Source organism: Myotis nattereri (assembly GCF_964212035.1).
Source record: "Myotis nattereri genome assembly, chromosome: 12".
NCBI classification, from domain to species: Eukaryota; Metazoa; Chordata; class Mammalia; order Chiroptera; family Vespertilionidae; genus Myotis; species Myotis nattereri.
Window position 1 is genome coordinate 27758095 of NC_138087.1, and position 15586 is coordinate 27773680.

General features: G+C 38.0%; 1 pseudogene across 1 annotated transcript; it reads left to right on the forward strand.

Annotated features, from left to right (window-relative positions):
• The first annotated feature begins 488 nt into the window (after positions 1-488).
• LOC308528453 (actin-related protein 2/3 complex subunit 2-like) lies at positions 489-1547 on the forward strand (annotated as a pseudogene). The gene has a single exon. The product of its transcript is annotated as an actin-related protein 2/3 complex subunit 2-like (transcript).
• Positions 1548-15586: the final 14039 nt, after the last annotated feature.

Here is a 15586-nt window from a genome sequence, read left to right on the forward strand (position 1 = left end):
ACACGTCTATCCCTGCATATTAATATCATTACATTTAAACGGTGGTTTGATTTCAAACATTGAATTAATTAAGAAGGGAACTTCTAGGTCGAGCTATAATGTCAAATCAAATGCCAACAGCTCCTTCTACTGGCTACTAGAAGAAAAAGTTTGGTCTCAATCAGTGAAAAAGAAATTTGCTGTTTATTTAAGAAGCATCTTTACCAAATTAAAAATTTTGAAAAATATCTAAGTTTGTTGGGAAACTTAAAAAGATGTTTACTTGTACTGAGAGGAAGAAAATACTGAGAATTATGGAAGTAGAAGTTGACAGTCATGTGAGTTTCCTACATCACTTAATGATTCCTGCTTCCACTAAAAAATATCTGGTCACTATCTTGCCCACCACTCTCTATTATATAGAGTTTGGGTTAAAAATAAAATATAATCAAGGTTAGGTTTAAGGTTATGCTTTCTCAAATTGAACACAAATATTAAATGAATATTCTGGAAGTTGAGAAATCAATAGAAATATTAAATTTTTCATGATATCTCTTTGTTCTAAAAAAAAAAAAAAAAAGAAGAAGAGAAAAAGGAACCAGGCCTGGTGCAGAGGCTGCTGGCAGGTAGATTCTGGCTCCTGGGGCCAGCCGCCCATGATCCTACAGGAGGTGAACAGCAGCATCTTGGAGGAGACCCTCAAGTTCAAGTTTGAGTACAGCAGTTGCCAGAAACAAAACCAGAAGCAGTAGAAGTAACATTTTCAGATTTTGCTGGGCTCCCCTATTATATTTCATATCCTAATGCAGACAAAACGGAAGTGATGGTCAGCATTTCTTTGAAATTCTACAAGGAACTTCAGGCACATGGTGCTGATGAGTTACTAAGAGGATGTATAGAAGTTTCTTGGTAAATCCAGAATCAGGATCAACGTCTCTTTGCTATACTATCTTGACAATCCGCCTGAACCCACGGATTCCATTGTGCGGCAGGCTGGCATGTTGAAATGAGATTGTTTTGCCTCTGTCTTTGAGAAGTACTTCCAGTTCCGAGAAGAGGGCAAGGAAGGAGAGAACAGGGCAGTGGTCCATGGTAGGGATGATGAGACCATGTATGTTGAGTCTTAAAAGGACAGAGCCACAGTAATCTTCAGCACAGTGTTTAAGGATGAAGACAGTGTGGTCTTTGGAAAGGTGTTCATGCAGGAGGTCAGAGAAGGACACAGAGCCAGCCCCACAGCACAGGGAACCGCCTCTGGAGCTGGAAGACATGGATGCTGTGGAGGGTGACAACATTGGCTATATTACCTTCGTGCTGTTCCCTGGCCACACCAATGCCATTGTTGACGATAACACCATCCACCTGATCTACATGTTCCAGGGCCACTTGCACATCAAGTGGGTTAAGACCAATATTCACACACGCATGCAGCCAAAACATCCGAAGTCCTCATGGTGCTGAACTTTGCACATTCAGATGATGAGAAGAAAGACATGGAAACAATCACGGGGAAGACTTTTTCATCTGCCAACTCCTGGGAACCGGAAGAGGAAGCAGCTGGCAACTGAAGGTTGGAACACTTGCTATTGGGTACTTGTAGCTTTTAATGTTGCATCTCTGCACATTCTTAAGGGAGTCTCCATTTTGGTTCCATTCTGTACACATTTGGAAAATAATCTGCAGAAACGAGCTGTGCTTGCAAGGACTTCTAGTTTCCAAGAATTAAAAAAAAGAAAAGAAAGAAAGAACGAAGAGAAGAAATCCACTTAGTCCACTTGATTTCTTTTCTATCTTCCCTCCCCCACCCCCTTCCTTTCCACTCTTCTTCCAAGCTGTTTTGCTTTACATTATGTCACCAGTAATGAGTTGCAGGATAATGCAAGCTTAACTTGTTTTCTCCTAAGTATTTGAGTTCAAAACTCCTAGATCTAAAGAAATGTGGTTGGGGTCATTAATAAAGAAAATCATGCCATCTTATAAAACAAGTAAATAAATAAATAAGAAAACATTTTATTGTTATTTCAATGAGGATAAATAGTTAACTTTCAACTTGTATAATAAGAGTTTGGGAGCAAAGAATGTTGACCTCTTTTATTCAAATCCTACCATTTGATGAAACAAGTTGTCTAATTAGGGCAATAAAAGTAAAAAGTGTAATAAAATGTTTTCTCCCTAACCCCTTACCTTATCCTCCATGAAGAACACTGTCCTCCACCATCTGAAACAATCAATCTAGTTGGTACCACTCATTTAGAACTGTCTCTGCCTCAAATTCCCCCAACTCTCCACAACTCCTGGCCTCATTTTCATACAGACATGTTCCCTGAACGTAAATGGAAAATGTAATGGCACACTCAGAAGTTTTCAAATCCCACTCATTTCAACAAGTGAGACTTGACAAGGTTGATCCGAGAGGCTCATATGAGAGGTTTTAGAATCTTGACATAAATGCCCTGTGAAGGAAAACCTTTCTTCTTCAGAAAGGACGGAATACAGAGCTGCAGAGACTCAGCATCCCGCTCCATGGCTGTGTCTCAGCAGTGATCCCCCCCACACTCCCGCTGGCTTACTGTATGAACTCTGAAAACCAACATGTCATTTTTGAAAGATTACCAAGGCAAAATGATTCTTTAACTCTTTCTCACTCTTTCTCATCCCACCTTTCACCTGCCCCCTCTCCCCATACACACACACATTGCCAAAACATACATGTATCCTTCACCTCTGGGAAGTGAACCATTTATGTTAAAAGAACCATCCTATATCTTAAAGTTGACACCTTAATTTAAGACACCACTTATTTCCATAATTGGTGGCAGAGCCACAGAAAATCTTTTTAAGGCAATTTCTTCCTTGTTTAACAACAGAATCCTGGTTGAATTGCAGTACATCCTGGCAGGCAACTTTTTAAGGGATTTTCATGTCATTAATTATCTTACAACACAAATTTTCTTTTAAATGCTGAATTTTTGAAACATTAAGTTTAAAAAATCGCTTTGAGTCAGACAGGTCTCCTAGATTCAAACCTCACCTCTGTCATTTATGAACTTGTGGGATCCAAGGCAAGTCACTGAAACTCGGTAAACCTCATTTCGTCCTTTGTAAAGAGGGAATGATAATACATCTCTATCTCACTGGCGGCCTTCTGAGGTTGCCGTGAGATAATATATGTCACATGCCATAGCAGAGTGCTTGGTATATAACTAACAACCAAGGTTGCTACTGTTGTCTAATAAACAAGAATTTTTTTTAATTTTTTTTGTTGTTAATGAAACACTATATCTTTATTTTATTTCCTGGAAAAAAAAATGTCATCACAGTCATCCATGGGAGCTCTGATTAGGAAACAGATAAGTAAGTATTTCTGAAACACAGATTCAAACATGGTGGGTGAAGTAGTTGTGTTTCTTCCTGGGAGAAGACAGCAGAGTTCTTCCTGAGGGTGGGAGTGGTACTGTTTGAAGTGAGGCAATGAGTTAGAACCAGAAAGTTGTCCTTAATGGGTGGTCTGAAGAGAACATCTACGGGACAATGTGTCACTGCCAGATTGTGACTCATTGGGAGAATCAGGGGAGAATCCAGGCTCTAGAAGTGGACTGATCGTTTCCCAAGCCTACCTCTGGTGCCTTCCAGCTGTGTGACCTTAGGCCTTGTCCTCACTTTCTCTGAGCTTCATTTCCTATTCTGCAAAATGAGGAGATTGTCTAACTCACAGAGTGGAGTAAGAATTTGTGGTCACTGATTTTTATAAAATATCTGGCTCCCTCCTTCCTCTGCAATAGCCAGACTGGCCTCCTTGGAAGCCTGAGATGCTCATTTTTGCCATGCTCCATCACACTGTGTTATCTCTTTAATGCCTGTTCCTTCATTACATCTTAGCTCAGTCATCACTTCCTTGTGGAAACCACCCTTGATCTTGCTGAGTAGGCCAAATTCTTTCTATGTGTTCTTCAACTACCTTACAGATCTGACACTTAACACAGATTTCATTTGATTGACTGTTTCCCTACCAGATTATGAGCCACTTAAGGGCAGGGAGTATTTGTTTTTGTTCACCATTATAACCCTCCTTGCCTGGCAAAAAAAAAAAAAAAGTACTAACAATCATCTGTTGAACAAATAAACAGAAACCCAAGCATAAAAGCTACTTGGAAAATGGTAGTTATTACTATAAAATTTTAGCATAAAAGTTACCTTAGAGGTCCTCTAAAGGTTAGTCCCAACCACTTTTCCTTCAACTATGTCTTCAGCAGGTTCACACCCTGTTGAGATCAGTGAACAAAGAATCAAGATTTCAAAAATCAACGGATGCCTATTAAAATCTACGCTTATCATCCACTGACATCCACATGTCCATTGGTTGTCCTAAATTGCCCTCCCTATTATAATTAAAACAATGTGTCTCAGCTGCAAAGGGCCGTGAGTGCAATGACAGTAACTCTGAACCATGTTCTCCAATAAAGGATTTTATGCAGTGATGGGACTGGACATTACTTTGGGGGGAGAATTTTGTTGGCTTTTCTGGGCAAGTTTTCTGTACTGTAGGATGCGGTGCATATGTGTGAGGCTGGGAAGGCCCCGAACTGCATTTTCAGATGTTCCTTAGTCCTCTATCTGTATATTTACTCCAAGACCCAACCCCCTTAAAATTCTGTCATGAGTAGAAATGGCAATGCCTGGGAAATATTTTAATGCCATAATAAAGTCACTGGGAGCGTGGCAACACAAGAAAGAAAATGTAGTGGTAATCCTGTAGAAACATTAAAAAAAATTTTCCACTCATTAAAAAAAAAATAACCCATGGAGACATGAAGGGCAGGAAATGCTGCCACTTTATGGCCTTTTTAGTCAAATGTCTTTACAGGCCTATCCCTTTAAACTATATTATTAATATTGATCCCTCAGGGCCTAACACAATTTCCACCTCCTCCCTGTTCTGCCTACCCCAGGACACTTTGACCTTTTCAGAATTCCCGTTATGCAGGCTTTCTGCTTTCAGTAATTGTTTCTGATGTTTACTTTTCTCTCTCAACTACCTTGGAAGGTGCAGAAACCGAGACAGGGAGCACTCCTTTCCAGAGGGCGAGGTAAGAAAAATAGTGACTTTGGAACACACCTGGGTTTTGGAATTGCAAGGCTTGGTTGGAATCCCATTTCATGACCTTACTAATGATGAAAAGCACGGCCAGGATATAGACCAGGGGGGAAAAATACCTTACCTTACCAAATTATTGTTAGTATTAAAGTAGATTAAAATGTGGTAAACTAGCTGCAGTTCATTTTTCATCTCCCCTCCCCTCCCCCCACCACCACCACTACCAAGCCACTAGTTACAAATTTACTGTAGTTAGTTCCAGTACATTTTTATAAATCTTTTCTATTTTTGTTTTTATTTTCTGATTAGGAAACAAGTTCTTTGAGAAAAGTTAAATGATTTAGAAAAGTAAGAGAAGAAAATGCTATTAGCAGCTGCCATACTTGAGGGGTTACTGTGTGCAGGGAATATGCTGTGGGTTGTATACTTATATAATCCCTTTAATTTGGGCAGCAACCAGGCAGTAGATCCTAATGTTTTTCCCATTTTACCTGTGAAAGAGCAAAGACAAAGGGTGCCTATGGGAACACAATAAGTGATGGACTTGGAAATCAAATTCAGTTGTTCAGTTCATAGAATAACCACCATGATAGGGTAGTTCCCTAAATTATCCATAAATCAACCATGTCCCATCATAGAGAAAAAAAAAAAGCCAGGCTATTAACATACTGTGGATTCAATTATATTTTCTTCCAATTACACGCTCACATACACACAGCTATGCAGTCTTTTTAAAATCAAAATTGGAATCATAATGTAGATAGAGTTTTTTTGTCATTAACATTATATTTTTGGCACTTTAATGACATACAAATTCCTTGCATATATGCTTTTAGTAGTGACTACATGTGCATTTTCCCCTCATTAGACCATTATTCTCTTGTTAGGCTTTCAAGTGATTCCCAATCCTTAATATATAATTTTCCCCAAGGTTAAATTTACCACAAATTAGGATTATGCACATTATAATCTGCAATATGCAAATTACTTATCATAATAAGAATATAATTATATAAAATCCCAGATGTACTGTTTTTGATTCAGACCTTGTAAGAAAACAGATTTTAAAATCATCCTCCAGTCCATCCCTCATGCCACCCTATTTTTTCATGATATGAAAAAAAAAAGATAACCCAGTTAATGTAATTCTGCCTATTTTACCAAAGTGCATTATCAAACTGTTGCCAACATGCCTTTAGGTCAAGAATGAACCCTCCTTCAATAAAAAATTTTAAAAAAAACAACACAGAATGAACCCTCCTTCCCTGGCCAGGAAGCTCAGTTGGTTAGCTTGTCATCTGGATATGCCAAAATTTCTGGTTTGATTCCTGATCAGGGCACATACAAGAATCAACCAATGAATGCATGAATAAGTGGAACAACAAATCGATCCCCCTCCTCTCTCTCTATAAAAAAATCAATTAAAGAAAAAGTTTTTAAAAAGAATGAACTCTATTGCAACAAGTTTGGTCACTGGTCTAGGAATGGCAATGTAGTATGGCAGAGAACAGCTGGAGCTGAAGCTGGAGATGAAAGGTCTGAGATTCTAATTATAGTCACGACTTATTACTGTGACTACATTTTGAGCAAGGAAATTGATCTTTGTGAAACTCAGTTTCCTTAATATAAATTATAATAGCAATATTTTCTCTACTGTCTTGTAGGGGGATGATGAGAATTAAATGCTAGGATATTCTGCATAATCTATATTTATTGTTATTATCAGCAGCAGCAGCATCACCATTAACTAGATTTGTCTAAACAATCATATCCTTACTTAAAAAAATCACAGAAAATTATGCACCTTTTCCAATGAATAGAAATGTCTGCAAAATTCAGGCCCTATTTGTTTGGGGGGAAAAAGGACCATTTTGTCTCATGAAAGGGAAGAATATATCAAGAATGAAAAATGATTTTATTTTTAAATATATATTTCTAAATATGCTTGACTCCCTTTTTTCTCTCATGGATTTCTATTGGAAACGTAAAACCGTTTCTGCATTTCTTACCATCCCTACTTTTCCTTTTCTTGGGTCCATAACAGAAAGCCTCCTGCCCTTTAGAATACAAACTAGACAAAAACTAACCAAAGTTCCTCCTCTGAATGTAGGCCTGATGCCCTCTCCACATGTGGCTAATGCAGGTTCTCGTGTGGCTTGGAGCAGAATGCCTTGCACAGAAAGCAGAAGCCCTCCAGCAGTTTCTTGGTGCAGGAGGGTTGGGACCTGCCTCTTCACCCATACTCACGCTCATGATCACACTGTATTTCTCTTAATACCTGGATAAAATTGGCCTACCATGTAAACAGCCACATTGCATATAAACCTGGTGAAGAGTAAACCTTCTCATTAGTGTAGGTTTCTAGGATCCTCTCATAAAAACTTCACTCAGCAAGTCATACCACAGCTGGTATGTTAGCTGTTCCTATTCTCTTATTTTTTCTGAAAATGTCCTTGTCACATTATTTTTGCTCTCTCCATGATTCTTTGGGATACACCCCCTAAGAAGTTGAAAATTCCCTTAGTATTATCAGAATGCCAATCTGGGGCCAAGATGGTGTGATTTTGGCTTTATTGCTTTCTTCATGAAACTTTCCCCTGTGTTTTATTTCAAAAGAGTTTGTATCATGTTAGACATGTATTTCCAAACCATGGACTGCTAAAAAGATATTACTCTCTTTCCCCTCTCTTTTGTTCTTAAATATCTTGTCTTGTGTTTTAAGCAAGCCCAGGAAAAAAGAACCTGGCTTTCTGAAGTCAAAACTCTTAGCAGCATTTGCCCTATCTCTATAACAATGGACCTGTAATCCTTAAACTTGAGCCTGAAAACCCAAAGAAACATTTTTCTTATACATTGTGCTACAGGTTTGGTAGCTAGTATGATTTCTGCATCAAGAAGTAAATAATAATTATGGTTTGCTTCCATTATATAAATATTTACATAAAATAAAGACTGAAAAGAGAAGAAGATCTTGTTAGGGTTGACTTTCCATTTGGTTCACAGTTAACAGGCCCAACAGTGAGTTGTAACCCACCTCTTTAAGGGAATTTCAAATCCTGTGGTTACTTGCCCTCAAACTTCAAGGCATCGCTATTCAGCCTTTGGTTATGTTTAAATGAGAAGACAGTCAAATAAAAACTGTTAAAGTAACATTTATTGGAAAAACAGATTTAAATATAATATACCAACTACCTCTTCTTCCTTGTTTTAAAAATATCCTCCAACCGGCCAGCATGGCTCAGTGGTTGAGTGCTGACCTATGAACTAGGAAGTCAAGGTTCCATTTCTGGTCAGGGCACATGCCCGGGTTATGGGCTAGATCTTCAGTGATGGGTGTGCAGGAGGCAGCCGATCAATGATTCTCTCTCATCATTGATGTTTGTATCTCCCTCTCCCTTCTTCTATGAAATCAATAAAAATATATTTTTTAAAAATCCTCCAGCCTGCCATGCTTAAGAAATTGTACTGAGATATCCATGTGTTATATGAAGGAAGAAGCAGGAAGGGGGTGTGATGGAAAATAATAACAGATTTGCCAACTCTAGGTCTTACTCATGAAATGACCCTTGGCAAGTTAACCAATGTCTCAAAACCTCAGTTTCTTCACTCATAAAATGGGGCTAAGAGCAGGGAGGTGGTGGGAGTTACAGGATAGTGTGTGTGTGGGCTCCTGGCCCTGGGTTGTTTTAGTAGCAAGATGCTCAGTACCCCAGGCCTAGGAGTGCCACTGCAGTTTGCCCTGGGGGAGCGGGACTGGTTGTATTAAGGTTCTCTGTGCTGAGCAATGGTTTGTATAAGGGAATCCAAAAATGAAGACCAGATGGGAGTTGAAAAGAATGGGACTGTAAATGGAAAACGGTACTTTATCTTTTATGAAGTTAAGCCAGGTGAATGAGTGAAAGTAGCTGAGAGCGTCTTGGCCATTCCTCTGATTAGTTGTAAGCAAGGGTAGAAAACCTAAAAGGCACTCACACAGAAATGCTCAGATTTTTTTTAATCATTTGTCTCAGAAGATTTGATGATTAGTATTAACCTTTATGATGTTTTCCCCCTCTCTTAGCTTAGCAGCCTATCTGGCAAATTGTGTGCGGTCAGTAAATGAATTTGGAATAAATGTTTTAAATACGTCAAGCAGTCTTTTCTTTTGAAGTACACCACAGTTTATTTTAAAAGGAATAATTAAGTTTTATCGTGCAAATACTGGAATATGCGGACCAGTGAGACACGGCTCTTGCACTAAAGAGCCAGTGGTGGGGTACAGCTAATCGGCACCTACTCATGAAAGCCTATTGTTAAAATGTCAGGAATTTCGTAGGCCATACTACTATGTGATGTGTTATTTATTCCTCACATTACATATATATTTAAAACAAAAAAGGGATATTCAAAATTCATCACTTCCTAATTATTTCACTAGCTTATACTGTTATCTTTGTTCTCGAGGTTCTTTGCATCTGTTGTATCTCTATGGCAATAATACTACTGTATAACAGCGCACTACTGAGGATCTCTCTTCCCAAGCCTGCCCTTAGTGATGTCCCGCTAGTAGTTTGCAGTCTGCCTGGTGGAAGTATTTGCACCAAGGACATTCACAAATGTTGTGAAATCAGAAGTTGTCATTCTTTTTGTTGTTGTTTATTTTCTTCCTGAAGGACTGTCCCTGTATCGCTAGAAGACTGAGATAATAGAGACAGCATTAGATGGCATATTCATAATATCTAAGTTCAAAAATGATTGTCATTGTACATGATCTCATCTCACGTAGAATCTTCTGCTCATGCCGCCATTGAGGGATGCAGCCAGAAGGAGAATAGAAGTTTCCAGATTCTAATTTTACTGCTGCATCCCCTGCACCCACTCTGACTAGTGGACCCCTGTCTTGAGAACTCTTAAGAGGTACCCTGGATCAGCAGAGAGTATGAGAGGTGCTTGTTATTGATGGCTTAGGAGTTAAAGGGGGGCAAAGATGGCCTGATTTTCTGCTATGACTTTTTGGCTTGTTCATCTCTATCTTCTATGAAACTATATACTGTATATTTAATTGCCTTGTCAATGATGTGAACAGTAAGTCTCAATTGCACTGTGGATATACTTGACCTTGTCTATATTAGATAAAAGGCAAAAGTACTGTTTAATTTTTTATTTTTAACAAGAATTGCGTATATTTAAGGTATACAAAGTGATCTTTTGATATATGTATACATTGAGAAATGATTACCACAATCAAATTAATTAACATATCCATCACCTCCCATAGTTATCATTGGTGTGTGTGTGTGTGTGTGTGTGTGTGTATGTGTGTGTGTGGTGAGAACACTTAGGATCTACTCTCTTGGCAGGTTTCAAATATTCAATAAATTATTATTAACTGTAGTCTCCATGCTGTACATTAGGTCTCCAGGACTTATTCATCTTAGAACTGAAACTCTGTACCTTTGATCAGTATCTTCTCTTTTCCCCCAGCCTTCAGCCTCTGGTAGCCACCATTCTACTATCTGTTACTATGAGTTTGCCTTTTTGGGGAACAAGTATTAATCTCTTCAGGGGGGAGGATGGGATTTGAATGGAATCTTGCAAATGGAAAGGATTGATCTGGGTGAGAGAAAAGGACAAATCATCAACAGATGCATAAGGAGAAGAAATACGGTGACCATCCCGGAGAACAGTAAAGAATCCAGTCGGGTTGGAGAACAGGGCTTATAGACAGAAGTTGTGGGAAGGGGACTGAGAGGAGAGATGGAAGCCTATTTGCCAATAACCTGAAATGACTGTGTTGAACTTTTATGCTAAATTGGTGCACATTTGGAGGAGAAGGGAAGAGCTGAAGAAGGAAATTTAGTGTTTGTTTAAAAAAGTTTATCTCAATAAATATGCTTATAGTATATACTGAATTGATAATATAAGGCAATTCAATTTACTTTGCTCTATGCAAATTAAACCAATAATTATGTTGTCTTTGTTATATAAGATATGTATAAAAGATCCTTTCTCAAATGCTGCTACATCAAGCATCAAGAACATGAGAGATGTACGTATGGTTAATTCAGAAAATATTAACAGTACAATAAGTTGTACCATAAAAACTTAAAACATGGTGCAAAAAATGTAACATTTCATTATCAGTTTACAAAAATTTAATATCTGTAATATCGTCTTAGGGAAAATAACATATGTGCACATTTGAAACAACCTCAATAGCTATCCAGATTCAGTTAGTATTGCATGTAACTTGTCAATTTATAAGAATCAATATTCAAGGAATTGAATCTGAGTGATACCATTAGTTCAGCTTGTCAGCTGGGGTAAACAAGGAAATTTAACATATTGGTAGCCTACTTTTTCAGTTTAATTCTTAGCTCTCCAGAATTGGTAATTATACTATAGCAAGGTGTTCTTCTTACCGAGTGTGCATGTGGTAATATGCTTCAGTCCCCTTGACTTTAAGCCCACAGGCATAACATAGACCCTATAAGAGCTCAAGACAGTCAACTTTCACAAAAGAAGGTGGTTTTCTTGGAACACTAGAGTAGAACATTTTAGCTATAATCTTGAAAGGACTTACCAGTGAGAAGTAGCACCTAAAAGGGAAAAAACAGATTTAACAACAGAGGAGAAAATAAGTTAAACATCTTAGAAAACAAAGTGAAATTAAAAAGTTAAAACACACTTAAAGAGAAATACATTTCATGAAACTAATAAAATGAGATCAACAGGAATTCATCACTAGTAAATAAGCATAATCTTGCAAGTACCATGTTCCTTTTTTATCCTGTATCATAATTAAAAATTTTAGTTTTCATTCTATCAATAGGGAAAAATAGACATACTGAAGATTCAAGGACAAATTGTACAAAATCACAGATTTCATATGAAAAGGAATGCTCAACAGGACCAAAAGTTCATATTACTGATATACTTTCTGTTGATTCAATTTGTAACAGGTAAAAGTAAATGGTATTAGGATAGAAAATCTTAATATATAAGCCTTACTGTCATACCCCTGTTTTCTGGGAGAAAAAAACAAAACCTCACTCAATTTCCAGTAACATACAAAGATATATTATAGAAGAATTCAATGATGAAAGAGTTTATTAATTTGTTTTACATTTTTCCAAAGAGGTTTTTAAACAAGAGGTGACATGATCCATCAGTGTCCATGTTCAGGAAGAGCAGGGGTTGGGTAGGGGGAAGAGAAGCAGAAAGAACAGCTCGCACAGCCTCATTGTCTTCCTGTGTCTCCGTCTCTGTGCAAAAGAGATTCTACTGAGGGTGCCCGAGGTGCAGCTCAGACCTGCCATCAGCGTGATATGTGCATCTCATCAGTCACCACACCTTCTTCCTTCTAATAGGGTCTGGTTGGGACACAGCTAAAGAGGGACACAAAGGAATGCAATCCAGTCAGGCTACCTGGACTGAAGTCTGGGCTCTCTGCTTGCCACCACTGACACTGTATAGGTTACTCAAACTCCCTGAGCCACTCTCTTCTGTAAGATGTTGATCATACTAATACCTCCCTTAGAGGGTGAGTGAGAGGGATCATTGTAATAATAAATATGCAATGCTTAGCACGTATCCCTGCACATGATGAGCAAGCTGACTATTGGGAATATTTTACTGATGTTGGCAGCCCTAGAAAGTATGATATAAACAATTTGACCAGACCACAACAAGTAATTGTATCACATTATAGAAACTGAAGTCATCTGAGGCTATTTGATATTATTGTGTGTGTGTGTATGTGTGTGTGTGTGTGTGTGTTTCAGCACACATGCACATGCTCCTAATGTACACCCATCCCTATGTATACCATTACTTTAATCCTGTTCCTTGCCACCTTTCAGAAGGTAACTTATTCTAAACTCAATGAGAGCCTCACTTTTCTTCCACTCACAAGGGTCCCAAATTGGGCTCTGACTCTGCTGGAAAGGAGAGGAGGCTGAGAAGCTAACCTCACCTGTGGCTGTGGGGATACAGACAGCCAGGAGAATGGAGAGCGAAGCCACAGCCAATGCAGGGAGAGTGCTGGTTCTGGAAACTGAAGGGCAAATGCGGAGAAACTGTGGAGGAAATGCTCTAATAATTTTTATCCAACCATGAAAGAAAAGAAAAAAAAGGATAAAATTAAAGCCCTCCTAAAGAGAATGTGATTATCTTTCCTCTCCATCTCACTTCCAGCGTTAGACTTTATAGTGACAAACTAAAGCATTCTTTAGCCTCTAGGTAATTTAACTGGATCAGGGTAAAGAAAAGGGGAAAAAATGAGCTTGACTACAGTGTTTGATCCAGTGAAGCTTAATGAGAAGAAGAATGAAATGTGAAATATTTGGATTCCTGGGGCAGCTGTTGCTTAGGTATTTACCTGCCTATCGTCCAAGAACTCACTGAGGACACCTCCTACCAAGATCAAAGCATTACTATTTATGCTTTAAAATTGAGTTGTTGTGGAAATCAACTTTACTTGACAGAAGTATCAGGAGGAATATGAAGCCGTCATTATAAAACTATTTTCTTAATTTTATCTCTGTTAAGTCACAACTGGTGAATTTTCTCATTGATATTTATTTATGTTGAGGATACATCCATAAGAAGAGGGATTTTTAAAAGTGTTACCACATGATCTCACTCATTCATGGATAATAGAGGCCATTATAAACTTTTAAACAATAATAGATACAGAGGCAGAGCTGCCTCAAACAGATTGTCAAACTGCAGCGGGAAGGCCGGGGAGGGTTGGGGGGCAGGAGGTAGGGGGGTAAGAGATCAACTAAAGGACTTGTATGCATGCATATAAGCATAACCAGTGGACATAAGACATTGGGGGATAGGGGAGGCTAGGGGACTCTCTAGGGCGGGGGGATAAAATGGACAAATATGTAATACCCTTTGTAATACTTTAAGCAATAAATTTAAAAAATAAATAAATAAATAAATAAATAAATCATCCTGAGGTTGACTCCCCCAAGAAAAAAAAAATTAAAAAAAAATAAAAGTGTTTCCTCCATTTTCACGATTCCAAGACTTTTATATTATTTATTTATAACAATAGTAATAAATATTATTTATTTACTTATACATTATTACTCATGATATTAGTTATTATTACCTGTGGTTCTACTCTGTGCCAGTCACTATACATGTATGACTTCTAAATTTTATAGCCATTCTGCAAATGTGTTATTTTTTTCATTTTTACAGATAAGGAATCTGAGGCTCTAAGAGTTCAAATAGCCAGCCCAAGGTCACATAGCGAGTAATTGATGGAGTCAGATCTTCAACCCGTATCCTTCAGATAACAAAATACACATTTATCCAAAGATTTCACATCGCTTCTGTCCAAGGAACACTCACCCTGCCTTCATCTGCTCCTGCAATGGGTATTAAGCACTTTCCAGAGGCAGAGCAATGTGTTGCGTACAATACAAGCCACATGATGTCATGGGCATTTAAGTATCATTCTTTGAAATGAACTTACAGAAAATGTTTAACTCCTGATTGCAATACTGTCACCTCTTAATATTCTCATTCTGAGTACACATTATCAAAGTATAACATACAAAACAGAAAAATCCACAAATCATACATGTGCACTCAATCAGCTATCCCAGCACTACACCCTGTAACTGCCATTCCCATCACCCCGGAAACTTCTTCATGGCCCAATGTCAACACTATCCTCTTCTTTTTTCTCAAAGGTAGCCATTATTTTTTATTTCAAATTGGATATGGGGAAACACCTTAAATAGCATAAGAGAGGAAGGACAGAATAAATTATATCTGCAGTGTTCTCCTAATTACATGATTCTTGATATGTAACTAAATGTTCAGGAAAACATTAGAAGTAAATAACCAAAATGTTCTCAGTGTGATATTTTAGCAATCAAATTAGGGCTGATTTTTAGTTTCTTCTTCCACAGAAATTATATATCACTCTAATAAATAATCAAAGAGAAAATGTTATTTAAAGGGAATAAACGGTATTACAAGAGATCATGCACATGATTTTTTCATATTTGTCAGGAGCTGACATTATTTTACTGGTCCTAAAATGTGGAAGAGCAAAAGGAAATTGCTTGGGAAGAAAGGCTATTACATACAATATAATTAATAAAAACAATGTATATCCCATTAGAACATGGCCAATCATGATAATGCTTTTGGTTATACCATGGACACCAATTACTGAGCGGTATATACCAAGAAGCCACATGTGGCGTGGTTGACTCTCTCATAGTCAGTGTGCATTCTGCTTCGATGCCAGCACAAATCTTATAAGGTTCCATTATGCTGTCTTTGCCACATTCCAGGCATTTCTGCACACCCCTCCCCTCATGGCTCTGCTTAGTAAAGAAAGAGTAGAAATGATGCTAGAGGCTATGAAATCAGACTAGCAGAAATTGAACAGCAAGGCAGCAGAAGAATCTGAGAACAGATCTAGAGTTTTAGAAATTGGTCAAGGTCCATGGGTATATAGACGGTATTTTCTGCATCCTGTCTAAAATTATATCAAATCAG